The 15,570-nt window shown below is 40.1% G+C and overlaps 1 protein-coding gene across 3 annotated transcripts in view; it reads right to left on the minus strand.

Annotated features, from left to right (window-relative positions):
• The window catches only part of LOC132156182 (zinc finger protein 423-like), a 161,624-nt gene that overhangs the window by 87,006 nt on the left and 59,048 nt on the right, over nt 1–15,570 (minus strand). The gene's annotated exons all lie outside the window — the stretch shown is intronic.

The following is a 15,570-nucleotide window of genomic DNA, read 5'->3' on the forward strand; positions in this document are numbered from 1 at the left end:
TATTGTGCATCCCTAATGTCAGATTAAATATCCCTAATGCTGCAAATTAGCAAGCTATATCACTATTTTTCATCACCAGTACATTATACAAACTATAATAGTGTAAACAAGTTATTTGTGATTTATATTTGTGTCAAAATGTTTTGTCAATAATTTTTTATTTATTTATTTATTTATTCTAAAAGTAAGGACAAATGTGCCTGTAAATGGAGGGAGGGGTGACAAACTAACAAACACGCAATCAAATTTTTTTTACAAATCAAAACCAATTCAATTCCACCCTAAAAATTTTAATTTACATGCTGCACATATCAAAGTCAGAGCTTAAAATAAAGCAACAGATTTCCTACTGGCGACTTGGAAATGTGCACTTGGAAAGGTGGTGTTCATGTGCACTTATCTCATAAATATAATAATTCTGACATGTTACAATATAACAACCTAGGGAAAAGCGATTTCAGTAGAATCATGGTCTAACTAGACCTGCGTCTTATCACTTCACCTAGTCACATTCCACATCCCTGACCTCTACCCCCTCCACTTTTGAGCCTGGCCCCCCGGCACAAAACCTCCACCTTTCCCAGCAGCCCCCCTACCCAGCTCACAGCCTCTTCCCCCTGGCCCTTTGCCCACAGCCCGGGGCAGGAGAGACACACTGTAGGGGGCAGAAAAACAACTTCCACCCCGGGGTCCCACTGGGCAACCCAGCATGCCAGCCAGACAGGCCTGAAGCAAGAGCCAGGGGAAAACAACTTCCAGAAAAACCCAGAGTATAGGACTATAGGAGTTTTTTTTTTTTTTTTTTTTTTTTTTACTGGCAGTAAATTCTTAATTCTCTTCGTTCATCCCTCTCATTTCTTTTTCTGGGCTTCTCGGAGAGACCTCCCTATTCCCTATCTTCCTTCCTTCCTCTCTCCCCTAGGCAACAGGACAGTCATAACCAAACACAGCAGAGGACAAAGCTATGTTGCTAAGAGGGTAAGAAAGTGTGGAAGAGTGTGGACAAGAGAGAGAAAGAGAAGGGAGAGGGACGGCATGCAGGGACTGTCCACATGGCCAGCAGTCCTCTGGGAGCAGAGTCTCTGAGACCAAACACCTGTTTACTGAAACTTAAATACACACACACACACAAACAAACCGACTCCTGTATCTCTCCCCCCTACAGTTTTGCCGTGTTCCTTTGGGTTTCTATGCTGACACACTCTCTTCCTCTGCCGTACCCCACTGCCGCTCAAGGGAGACAGCCTATCAGGGGACTGGTCCTAGTGGACACACAAACACGCACATACATACAAACTCATGTTTGCTGTCCCTAACGATCTCTGCTCCATCAAGCTGACACTCTCCAGTCTGTGCTCACAGGACCCCTGGCATTGCTCTCTGTACCCTACAATGGACTCTAGGGACACAGTCTGTTAGGGGTCTTTTCCTAAAGGACACAAACACATGCCAAGGTGATGTCATCGTGTAGCCAGTCTGTCAGGAACCATAATCCTGGAGGAAACCCATGTATTTACACTCATATGTACCCTTGCGCACACACACACACATATGGGTACTGCAGTGATGTCACAGGACGCACTGTCAGTCAGGGGCCGGAATCCTGGAGGACACACACTCTTGCTGCCCACGGCCCATATGGAGTAGTTGGCGCCCATAAGCATCTGAGCAGCCGGACTCATTCCCAGGGCAGAAGGTGAGGAGCAGGGGGTTGGGAAGGCAAGGACAGCTGACAGCCTGCTCCCCATCTCCCCTCTGGCGACCCCCAGGTGAGGAAGAGAAATGGAATACGTTCTGGAGCCTGACCACTCACTCACCTCTAGAGACCACAGAGTGCTGTGCAGATGGGTGCAGTGCTAACATGACAACAAGAGAGGCTGTCGAGAGGACAGGAAATGATGGGCAGAAGAAGGGAGAAAGAGGATAAGGCAATGACATGAGCAGATCGCTGACACCAATGTGACACCACGTTTTCTACACAAAAAGTGGGAAGAATATAGATTTTCTAGATTGATTGCAAAAATCATGTTCATGTAAACAATCTTGATATCAGCTCTAAAAATCTCAAATTTTTTTCTATTCCAGAGATGCCAAATCCAGGAGCAGTGTAGCTCTGTAACTTCTGATTTTGTCATTTAGTCATTCTGTATCAAAATGTATAAATAATATAATATGATTTACAGTATGATTTACAAGTTTTTGGTCCTTTGTAGCAAAATATGATTTACAGTAATGATTTTGGCCTTCTGACTTTTGGTCCTTCGGCCATTTGTGGTCTATGCACTAATGTATGTACTAATGATATTTATTTAATATATATATATATATATATATATATATATATATATATATATATATATATATATATATATATATATATATATATATATATATATATGATATATATATATATATATGGACATAACAGAAATTACACAAAATAAATCTGAATACAAATCTGAATTAAATCAAATTAAACCGATTGCGCTATTGACCGATTGACTGTAATATATCAACTGGATTAAACTGAATAAAATGAAATGCAATCGAATCTAAATCTAAATAATCTCAATAACTGAACTGAAATTAAACATGAATCAGATCAATAACTATGCTGATACCAACATAAAGCCAACAAAAAATGTCCAACAAGGGTGCATAAAGGGGTTAAATTTCAGTTAGCACACTTTTGTCTAGAAACTGGAGGAGCAAAATTATTTTCAATGGAAATTGAGAGCATGCCACAGATGTTGCTGATAAATTTTACCTTGTATTTAACCTAGAAAACTCTTTTAAACACTAACCAGACACAGATGAAATCACTTCTAAACAAACCCTTTCTACAGAAGATAAAGTTGCTGTAAACCCAATTAAAAGCCTTCAGCCATTAATAATGTTTAGATGCGGAAAAGCCAATGGTGTTTTAGTGAGGATGATTTACACGCTAAGCATTTTCAGGGGCACAGAGGTGAAACGTAAGTACTCGGTGTTGGTCTGACTGAGAGAGGGAAGGTGAGATGAAGGAGAGATAAAGACTGAGGGAGAGGTTGCGTGACGACAGGGGCACTGGCAGTGGTTAAGCTCCGTTTGACTCTTGTGTTGCTCAGTCTGCGCGAGCGGCGGGGGCCCGCACTATTAAACAGCTGCAGATTAATTACATGTGAAGTGCACCAAAACAAGCTTCTCCACAACTCCAGTATCAGAGATGAGACATTTGGCTTCTGCCCGCTCTCTTTTCTCCCTTTTAGTGTTTTCTTTAAAGTTTGGATTCCTTTGCTAAACTTGCTACGTTTGGTTGAACATTGTAGACTGATGATGTCACAAAGTTCTAGAAAGGAAGTTTGTTATATCTGGCTTGTCATTTTAAAATTATGAACATTGCCTGACTTTGCACATATGGATATGGTTTGGATCAACATTGCAACACTGGATTTATTTATTTATTATTTAACTGTTCAGACTACAAAAAAAAAAAACAGATACACCAAAAAACCCAGGAAAAACTTTTTGGCAACAGCACTCATTTGATGTCTCTCTCTTGATCGCGCTATGTCTTCTGTCTGGTAGTTGTGTATGTCACAAGTTTTACTGGTTGGGAGTGTACAGTGAGTGTAGTAAGGTTCCCACTGTGCACTGAGTCAATGGGAAGCAGCTGCCTGCCTAGCCATGCAGGAAAGCAGGGCTAAACAAGCATGTTGTTTCCTTCTAGAGTCCCACACACACAAACATCTACCTTACATAACCTGGAACATGACCCTCCGTCGATGAGACATGAATTCGTGTGTGTTTTTTATATGTGTTTTGTAAGTGAGAGCAAGAGAGCATGTGCATAACAGATGGAAGAGAGGACAGAGAGAAGGTGAATGTGTTTCCCTGATCATTTCTCCCATCACTTACTGTACCCGTCTGTCTATGTCTTTCTCGCAATGATCTGTGCTCGGAGGCAGACAGGCCTCTAAGCAGATCACACACTACACACTGTACTCTGCCTCTTGGCTCTCTTTGATCAAACCGATTCCAAAAAAGGTTTAGGTTAAAGCTCACCTGCTCCCTTACTGGTAACACAAAGTGGCCCTTGCTATACCATCACAACATACAGACTACAAGCAGGGCACTAGTGGAAGTCATAGATTAGATTAGATTAGATTAGATTAGATTAGATTAGATTAGACAAACAGACAGATAGGTAAATACCATTAATGCAAAATATTACTACACGATAACAAATAATAATAATAATAATAATAATAAAACTAGTAGATTTTAAATATATATTCATTATGTGTTATTTTAAATTAGATTGTTTATTTTATTAGAAAATCGATATGGTAACAACTTCTGAAAGGAAGTCAAAGCTTGGTTCCCCAAAAAATCTGCAGTATACAGTGTCTGTCTCTGACCACCCCTCTTTTCCCTGAACTCAATCAGCCAAACCTCATTGTTAAAAATAGTCAATGTGCCTGCAGGCTCCTGATCTACAGGAGGAGACTAAGGGAGAACGCTTCATGCCAACTACAATATGAGCACACCCTGCCATCCACACCACAAAAATTTAGCACTACTCCTTCTAAACATGTTTGAACGATTAGATGTTAGCACACTCCCCAAATTCAGTGTAAAAATGGGCGTGACAGTAATAGCCACTGCACTTAGCTTAGCATGTAACTGTCTCTGGGGCATGACAGGCTAAGCACCTTATTTCTGATGAGTGTTTAATCCACCTCAAGCCCTCAAACAAGTGCTCCCAGCTGACAAGTTGACGCTACAGTAATCCACTTACACCTGCACCAACCCGCAGTGCAGGAGATGACCACTGGAGCAGTGTAGGGCACTAAAGAGCTTGGGCTAAATCAGACAATAAGTAAGACAAACAGTAAAGTTGTAAAAGAAAGAAAGAGAACAGGAATGCAGGCTGGATTAGAATCCGCCACCCTATAAGCCAACTGTACTGAACTATACTGCGTGTCATTTATGTAGAGCAGGGAAACACTGGCATGTGTATCGCCACCTACAGTCAGGTGAGGGGAGAACAGGACTTCAAGTGAGTTCATTTAAAGATTCTCCTTTTTCCTTAAACTGAATACAAACATAAACCAATTATATATATATATATATATATATATATATATATATATATATATATATATATATATATATATATATATATATGTGTGTGTGTGTGTGTGTGTGTGTGTGTGTGTGTGTGTGTGTGTGTGTGTGTCTTATGTATCTGTAAGTTTGGAGTAAATAGGATTTTTTTTTCTTTTGAAAGAAAGAAATTAATATTTTTATTCAGCAAGGATGAATTTAATTGATCAAAATTAACAGTTAAAATTTACATAGTTAAAAAAAATTATTTCAAATAACTGCTGTTCTTTTGAACCTTCGACCCATCAAAGAATCCTGGAAGAAAATGATCAAGCTTTCCACAAAATGTTTATAATATTTCACATTACTGTTTTTACTGAATTTTCCATCATTGAAATGCAGCTTTGGTGAGCATAAAAGACTTTATTAAAAATTAAATCCTGCCAACCCCAAACTTTTGAACAGTAGTGTTAAGTACAGGAATGCAGTGAGATCATTCAGTGAAGGATTCATCAGACTAATTCAAACTGATTTTGTAAATGACTTATTAAAAGACTACGAGTCATTTATTCTTGAATCCAAGTAAACTAGCAGTTTTGTTTGTTTTTAAATGCAGCAAGCAAAGACAATCCAATGGAAAGGCATGTTTTCTTGGCAGTATTTTACCTTTATCTCATCACAGACAGCAAGCTCACAACATTAGCTAATGTATAATATTGCACTTCAATATCTAAGCTATAAAAGTACAGAGGTGCTAAGAGTGGGGGGTTAAGGCTGCGGCCCTCATGAGGCTCCTGGGCCCAGGGGACCCTCCACACATGCAGAGAGAGGTGGGTACCTCCTGCCCATGCTGCCACAGTGGGAGCCATAGGCATCTCAAGGGACCCCCAGAACTGAGAGGAACACCTGGACCTGCCATTAGTCACACAGACTGGGAGAGCAGACAGACGGTAAGCTGGAGATCTGGAGAGAAAGACATCACATACACACATGCATATACGCATACACACACAAGAACTACACAGGCAAACACATGCTTTGACATTAATGCACAAACAGTTGAGTAAACAGTAACTAGCACATGCAGAACTGCGCATATAACATCAACACACAAACCTGACAGAAAAAACCTGACAGATACACACACACACATGAGTTAATGAAAAGGTGTCATGAATATTAAGAGGCATAAAAATACAGGGCAGCAGCACTATAAAAAACACTAAAACACACACGTTCACGTGCACAGATACACACATGCTGCGAGGCAGTGTGAAGGAGACACCAGGACGGCAATGTGGTGAAGAAGGACAGGATAATTACTGTGGTATTAAACGGTGCACTCCCCAGGGTGACACAGAGCACCCAGCCGGGGTTCAAGGACGCACCTCAAAGAGCTGCACCTCAGCACTGTCATTACAGCAGCACGCACGGCCTCTCACTGCCTGTCTGCTGCTCAACCTCTCTTTCGGTCTCTCACACACTCAAATACGACACATATAAACACAAACAGCTACACCTCAACACTGTCATTGCTGCAGTCTCTGACTGTCTCTCTCAATTCGTTTTCTCTCTCACACACACACACTTTCTCAAACAGCTGCCCATAAAGAGACAGTTCACCTGTCATTGATTATTCACCCATGTCATGTCATTCCAAACTTGTATAAATTTCTTCCATAGGACAGAAAAAGAAATGGATATTCAAATAGATTTTTATTGTACAATAAAAGGTGGCTCCAAAAATGAAAAAAGCAAGTCAGTAATAAGTCAGACTAAGCCATTATTCACTATTCTGATAGGTCTCAAGTTACATTCATAAGTCTGCATATGAAAAGCTGGTGTTAAGTAATAGGTCATGAGATGTAAGAACCAGTTACATTCTGTACTTTTTTCAAATCTGGTGTACCTCCTAAAGCTTGGTGTAAGGAACAGATTTTTATCTTCAATATGTATACATACATAATACTAAGAAACAAACAAAAAACAAAAAAGTTTATTATATTATAAAAAACACTAATGTATAAACTTATTGAAACTGTATATTCATTATTCACTTGAAATTTTCCCTCCATCATAGCTCTCAAATTTCATAAACATATGATTTTTAAATGAATAATGACTTTTCAGAACAGAATTAGTTCCTACACATATTTTCAAAAAACTTTATTTATGTCATTTTTGGTAATCATTTATTCCTTATTTGTTGTATAGAAAAGTACAGCTTAGATATCCTAACTAGCAACTTTTTTGCATTTCACAGAACAAAGTCATACCACCAGGGTAAGTAAATAATGACAGAATTTTAATTCTTTGACGGAACTATTCCTTCAACCACTGCCATTAAGCAGCATTCAGACAGAGAGCAAGAAAAAGTGAAACATAAATCAGAAGACAAGAAGAACAGAAAATCGGAAAAATCACACACACACACACAAAATCTTTCAACAAGCAAACAGTGAAATCACAACGGACTGGCTGTCTGGGATCTGTTAACAAAAGCTGTGCGCTGGACCGTACCCACACCCACTCTGATAGCGCCTATCAGATTTGAGCGTTCTTAGAAACACACACCGGCCCTTTAACATTGCGCTATGTGGCGTGGCAATTAGCCCAAAAGTATAGCCACACTGAATAGCAAATCAACCCAGCATTATGCTAACAATGCCATTACTTTACAAACAAATACAACCCCCTCTCTTCCATGCACGCAGGAGGCTATGGATCAACACTTGGCGGGACGCACGCTAAACAACAGACAATGCGCGACCGCCAACAGGTGAGGACTGCTCATTCACTCTGGACTGTTTTCATCAGTGGATTATTATTTTTGTTAAACCTATGCACTCCGAGACTCTCCCCTACACACACAACGTTAAGAAAATGCATTAGACTAAAACACACATCTCCTATATCTTGTTTCTTCGCTGTTCAAACGTAAAAAAGGATGCCAGGATGACCCAAAGAGTGGCCAGCCATTAGCTTTGTGAGTTTATTTCACTTTTAACCCAGTGACAGAGGGGAAATGCTATAATCAAGGTCATGAGGACAGAAAAAACACCAAATAAACTAGCAAACAAGTAGAAAAAAAATCAGTATCAAGTTCAATGTGGTTGTCAACAAAAAAGACCCAACTTTAAACAAAATGGAGGGTGGGCGAGAGAAAATTCTCTTTGTGTATTAAAGAGCGTAAACTGTCTCCGTCAAAGGGGGCTCAGCCAAGGGAAAAGGAGCGGCAGAGAAAAGAAAGGGAGGACGAGACAAAGGTACAGCAAGTGAAAAAAAAAATCTGCCTGACATGAAACAGATCAAAGGCTGCGGTTGGGAGAAAGGGAAGCCAGGGGGTCCAGTAATTACGGCCTACATCCGCTAAAGCATGGGGAGAGGGAAAGAGAGGATGGAGGCAATGTGAAAACTTCTCCAATCCTTTGGCTTCTAGGGTTGCCTTTGCGATAGTCCTTCACACACACACACGCACACACACTCAAACCCTTTCCAGGATGCACAAATGCTGCCAGATCCCGTTCTGGCCCTCCCTTTTGGCCTGCAAGGCCCCGGCCCAAGTGGGGAGCCCCCCTGCTGGCTCATGGGGGCGGGGGCGGGGGGTGGGGGGTGGTTGGCTGTCCACTGTGACTGGACGACTTGAAAAAAATAAACTTTTTGTTGTGAACTTAAAGCTTTGCCCCAGGGGCTGTTCTCTTGGAAGGAGAAGCAAGCTAACCTCCAGACATTCAAACATACAATGTGTATAAACATTCACACATGTAAAATGCATGAAATGTATGGAATGATATTCCGGACTTGTATTAAATTGTATTTGCAATTGCGTTTTCAATTTGTGGATGCATAAAATGTGACATAATCCAAACGCAAATGCAAATCGCACATTACCGTTTTCATTTTCGTTTAAGCGAACACACAGAGTCTGCCAAATTTAAAATGGAAATGCGAAATCCGTTTGCAATTGTGTTTCCCATATCTTACGAGCTATGAGCCTGTCATATTTAAATAGCAATATTAATTACCACATTTGCCTTTTCACTCTCTTTGCACTGTGCATGTAAACTGCCAAAACTCAAATGGAATCGCAATTCCTTTTGCATTTGAATTTCCAACGTCTACACAGAAACCTGTCAATCAAGTGACAGGGGTGGGGCCATTTTATTGGCCGTGTTTGCATTGGGAAGTGACATCACTCACAGTCGACGGTAATAAAAGAGGCAATTGATATAATATTTAGTTTCATTTGTAATAACTTTATATATACACATTTCCCTGAACTAAGTACATTTCTGCTGCTATTATTATGTTTAAATGAAAAATAAAAGGAGGCAGTGGTATTTCATATCCTTTTTCGTTTTATTGTAAATATACAGTGAGGAAAATTGCAGTAGTCAAGGCGAGCTGACATGTTATCAAGTACGCTGCTGTTTGCAGAATTACCGGACCTGCGTCCTCGCAGACATCACACTCCCGAGTCGAATGCACAAATTCTGAACTACTGAGGATGCAAGTCCGAAATCAGCGTATTTTGTATTGAGAAATGCGCGCAGACCTACATCACCAGTCTATTTGCCTAATCTTCCCGGTGTTACGGTTTAACTGGTTACCGTGTTATCTGGTGACCAACTTCCTGGTTCAGGTCTCCGCTGCAGATGTACTGGAACGGCGGCAGCAGATTCGGTGATTCTGAAAGCACAAACTAACGCGATATTAAGTGTTTAATAAAAAGCAGTCTTACTCATTGCATGATTCAGATATTCTTGTAAAGATTACAAGTTATTAGTATGAACGCCCGTTTCGTGGCTGAAGTACGTCTGTGTTGGTGCGGGTTTCGAACACGCACTAAAAGACGGTGCGCCGCGAAACACCACAGTCACTAGCCACCGAGCTACAGATCTAAACCGAATCAGCTCCATATCTCTAGACACAAGACAGGACTCTCGGCTTCACATTGTGCAACTGGCTGAATCAAGGAAATGTGACCGTGTTAACTTGTGACCTGTGTTTACCTATTATGAAAATAAACCATAGCAGAACACTGACTACATTTTATGGTTCATGATGTTAAAGAACATTTCATAACGTCTCCGATAACTGTACATTTGTGGCTACTGTGGTTTAATTATAAACAATATCGTTAACTCATATTTACCATAGTAAAAACATGGTACATTTAAGTATGATCGAAGATAAAAAAATTCTACTAGAACAGACTTGTATATGTGCATTCCCAGAAGAGATGAGAAATGGATTCGTGTTCAGCACCACAAAAAGAATAAAGTGTCAATATCAGGAAACATCTTTTTTAAATAAAGCTTCACAGGATAGAAAAGATGAAGTAATTTGTAAGACACATCCTTAACCTTATTGGTTATTAAGTATTTAGATGACAAAGTCCACACTAATTAATTAATAATTATTTATTACGTCGACTGTGAGTGATGTCACTTCCCAATGCAAACACGGCCAATAAAATGGCCCCACCCCTGTCACTTGATTGACAGGTTCCGTGTAGACGTTGGAAATTCAAATGCAAAAGGAATTGCGATTCCATTTGAGTTTTGGCAGTTTACATGCACAGTGCAGAGAGAGTGAAAAGGCAAATGTGGTAATTAATATTGCTATTTAAATATGACAGGCTCATATCTCGTAAGATATGGGAAACACAATTGCAAACGGACTTTGCATTTCGATTTTAAATTTGGCAGACACTGTGCGTTCGCTTAAACGAAAATGAAAACGGTAATGCGCGATTTGCATTTGGATTATGTCACATTTTATGCGTGCACAAATTGAAAACGCAATTGCAAATACAATTTGCAATTCCTTTTGAATAATGTCCGGAATATCATTCCATAGAAATGCACATGCAAACATGAATACAAATGCCCGCTCATATATGAATAAAAAAGTCAGCTCATACACATACACACACAATGAAGCACCCTTTGTGGTAGAGGCCAGCGTGACGAGTGCAGCAGATCAATGGCGACCACTAGCTGCTTGGACTCCACGGCAAAAAAGGACTGCAGTGGGACTAATAGTAAAAGTGCAGCCCCATCCTGACATCAAATGTGGCCCCGCCAACATTTTTTAATAACGTAGGAGAACAGAAACATTAAAATAGCTTCAACGATGATCTGGCTTTCATGTGCACTCTCCCTCTTTCTTTTTACCTTATCCTATAGAAGAACTTCAGGGATGTGTTTTGCCTTCATCAATGGGATGCTATCAAACTCAACCACATGAGAGGTGTGGGTTTAATCATTAAAATCACTTACAACTACATTTATACATTTTTAATGCAAATGTGATAAGGAAAATGTCCCTGAGATGATGCTAGGATGGTCTATGCAGGGTGCTCTGGGTGTTGGTTGGTTGTGTACTGGTCCAAGTTAAAGAGAATCAAGTATGGCAAATGCAAGTCTATTGGATTTTTATCATCTATTAGGCAAAAACCATACAAGGTTCAATGGCCTACAAAATAATCACTTGGCCTCTTGGGATTACGGTTTTGCCACCACAAAAAAAAAAAAATTCATTAACAAATTTATAGCCTTAGAATATAAAAGTTCTTCCTGTATAGAAAAAAATATGAAGAATAATTTTTATTTAAACAAATTAATCTTGTTTTTTTTACATGTAATTAAAAAACTGGAGTTATTTTATTTACTTAATTTTATTAATTTGATTTAAATTCATTTATTTTATTGTCAGAGGTGTTGCTACAGATATATCAATGAATAGAGGAAAAGAAAGGAAAGTTTGGAAAGGTAAAGACACTCAGGCATGTGCTTGCAAAATGTCTTGCCTGAATACCTAACATGTGTCTCACCTTTCTGTTATTTTCTCTCTTCGCCACACACAAGCAAAATCATAAAGCCAATATTGAAGGGTGCGTTTTCTGCCGCACAAGCTCGCACACATGCCCCAAAATTAAATTAATATGAAAAAAATTAAATTAAATCAAACCCCCAAGTGTTTTATTACTTACTTGTGTTTCCAGCCATTAAGAGACTGCATTACGAAAATATGAATAATTAAGGACATATGGGTATTATTACGTTGGTGGGAAAAAACAATCGCTCATACTTTACCTTATTTCATTTGGAAGAAATTTTGTTATCTCTGGAAACTGTCTGACAAGGGCCTCTGATGTGTCTGAGCTGTGAAATGACTCATTGAGAGAGTAATACAAGGGGTTGGTCTATATCGGGCAACAAGTCACACCAACACACCGCCGTCTTCACTAAACTGTCTCTTCACTTCAGGACTGCTGCTGAGCTCATTTTCCAACTATCCAAAGTTCTGAAACATCATATTCAGGATGTCTCATTGATTGCAGATTGTGGCCAAAATTAGATTTAAGACTTGGCTCTGACTTTCGGTTCAAATAGTGGAACAACTATGCATGATTGGATCACTACAGAGTCCTGGCAAGCCTCTCTGACATGCACATATCGCATTTTTAAAGCACTGAAGTAATGTTGCTACCTCATCTACATCAAGAAGTTTATCCATTCTGACCCAAACTGGTGGTGGAAACTCTCGCAACCTAAACACAACAAAATCACCACCGATTCCTCTGCTATCCCACAAGACACTGGGCTTGCCTTCTGCTCTGATGGTTTCGGTTACTGATCGTCCATGATTTGGACAGCAGTTTTGTTTATGTCTGACATGAAATCAAAAGCCACATTAAACTGAGCACAAAAAGTGGGGTCTTTCGTGATATTTTTGAACTGCCAAATACAAAAGAACTCACTTACATGAGCAAATAGCCACAAATAATCACAATTCTCCAACACCTTTGACTTCTTATGATGTAAAAACTTTTTATCCAGGCACATGTGTAATCTGAGGTTGTAAAAACTACAAATCTCAGTCATTCATGATTCATGACATATTTCCTTCACCTGGAGTGTACACATATTAAATATTTTGACCAACTTCATAAGCACGTTTGACCATATTAAAAAATAAATAAATAATGCATATTTTTTTAATATATATATATATATATATATATATATATATATATATATTAAAAAATAAATAAATAATGCATATTTTTTTAATATATATATATATATATATATATAAATAAATAAAATATATACACATTCAAATTCGTTCCTATAAGAGTAAAAAAAAAAAAAAAACATTGCAGAAAATGTGAAAGAAAGAATGTAGATCTTCTTATATTCTACAAATGATCTCATAAACTAAAACATAAAGAAAGAATGAAGATAAAAATAAAGTAATGCATATTAAATCCCATCATTTTCTACCATGCCAGGATGCAGTGTTTACCAGCTGGAGACATGGTGCCACTACACAGTGTCTGTAACAATCAACCTGTCCTCCAACCAATACGCTCGTATAGGTCGTTTGTCCAAATCCCTGAAATACGACCTATATGGTCATTTTTTGTTGGAGGACAGGCTCGTAACAATCCCAAACCAACGCGCACAACTGCAATTATTTCATCTCTCCACAACTTTTCAGACATGCCTGTGGATTATTACTCATCTCCGATCTATACTGACCCCTTATCAACCCCTCACCAGTCAACCCAAAGCCCACCACAGCTGTCGGAGCCTCCCGACACTCCCTCTCTCGCTCCCTCTACTCCAGACCCCCACTTCACTTTATCTAACCATTTACAGGGCATACGCTTTGGCAGGAGACTGGGGGTGGGGGGGTCAACCAGTATCTCCATTTCCCTCTCTTTCTCTCCGTCTCCCCACCTAGCAGTGGCAGCGGAGGGCAGGCAACAGCAGTCCCGGCCTGCCCTGGGAACAGAGCGCGGAAACAGACCCGCATTGCTGTGCTGTGTCCTGGGGGAGTTCATTACTTGAGCAGGGCGCTCCCACCAGCCAGCCAGAGAGCAGGTCCGCCATGGCCCTACTGCGCTCCACTGGAGCTGCTCTCATTAAGCTGAGGGAAAGAAAGAATAAAAGGAAATGAAAGAAATAATGGAAAGGTGGTTATGGCGAGACACCAAGGCTAATAATGTGACAAGTTATGTTTTTTCTCGTCGGGTTGTGCATGAGTTTGTATAGGTGACCCCACCCACCCCCAGGTCTGGTTACTTATTCAGCAGTGACTTTCCTATCCTCCTCAGAAATGAGAAACAGGTTTAAATATTTTACAAAGGCAGGGTGGATATCGTAAGATCTAAACTCAGAGGAACTTTAACCCCAATAGAGGGCCGTCTCCTTTGAACATTCATTCCCCATCACGCATTTCCCTCCCTCTGTGTCTCCCGGGAAGCTTCCCTGTCACTAGCCTCCACAAAACAATATGCACCTACCACACTAATTCCATTGAAAAAAGGGGAAAAAACAATCTATATGCCCTCCCTAGTCCAATATTACGCTCTAAATCTAGACCTGTCCTGTTCTTTCTCCTACTATCCATGCATCTCTCACTCCCTTGTGGTTTCAGAGGCCCCCCCTTGCGATCCTGCCAAGATGCGAAGGATTCCAATCAGGCACTTAGCTGGATGGCTATTTCCAGGGACAAAGGACATGGAAAGGAGCAGGACTGGATGGAAAGGGAAAAATGAGGGGGAACAAAGACTGGCCTCGGCACCCAGGGGAGCAACCAGCCACTGACGTCACCGTGCATGAGTGCGTGTATGTGCGAGAGAGATAGAGGGAGGGCGTAATGGGTGTTTGAGAGCTTGCCTGAGGCTGCCAGAGGTCCCTGAGGGGGCCTGTCCTCATGAGGAGATAGGAAAAGAGGTTCTCTATCATTTTCGGACACTCTCAATGAGTGAGGGCTGTGTACAAAATATCAACTGTGATTTATCGTAACTACGGAAATGAGAATATGTGATATGTGATGCATTTAAGAGCACATATGAAGCCTGTGCAAATCTTAGGAGATGTAATATTGACAGTACATGAGGCAAGTTCTGTGCTATTACAAAGCACACTGTGATTGGCCGCCACATATTGAGACCTAAAGATAAGACTCTTACACAGATACAAGTTCTGCTCCAAACCCTAACAGCCTGTTTACCTAGACGATTACTGGTGAGAAACAAATTTTCATTGATCATCATTGACATAGTCATTGACAACTAGGGGTGATGTGATTTTATGTGATGAAAGTCGAGTTGAAGTTGACTAGTTACTGATGATGTCATTAATGAACAGATAAGTCTGGAGCTGTGACAAACCCCTGCTATGGCATATGGCACAGCGCTGCCCACATGGCTATTGCTCCTATAACAGCTAATTTTTAGTTTTAGTTATTAAGAAATACATGCTTGAATTTTTCAGTTTATAAGCTATTTTATTGAGAAATCACAGAACAGTGTTGACAGTACATTTCTGTGCTGAATGATTCTGTGCACGCGATCGGCGCGTGACGTATGAGCTACTGTCTGTAGCCTATGTGTGTTACAGTGCAGCAGTACATTAGATTAGAACATCGAATTATTTACTGTTCAATAAGCTGTTTAGAATG

Source organism: Carassius carassius, chromosome 13, assembly GCF_963082965.1.
Source record: "Carassius carassius chromosome 13, fCarCar2.1, whole genome shotgun sequence".
In the NCBI taxonomy this organism is placed as follows: domain Eukaryota; kingdom Metazoa; phylum Chordata; class Actinopteri; order Cypriniformes; family Cyprinidae; genus Carassius; species Carassius carassius.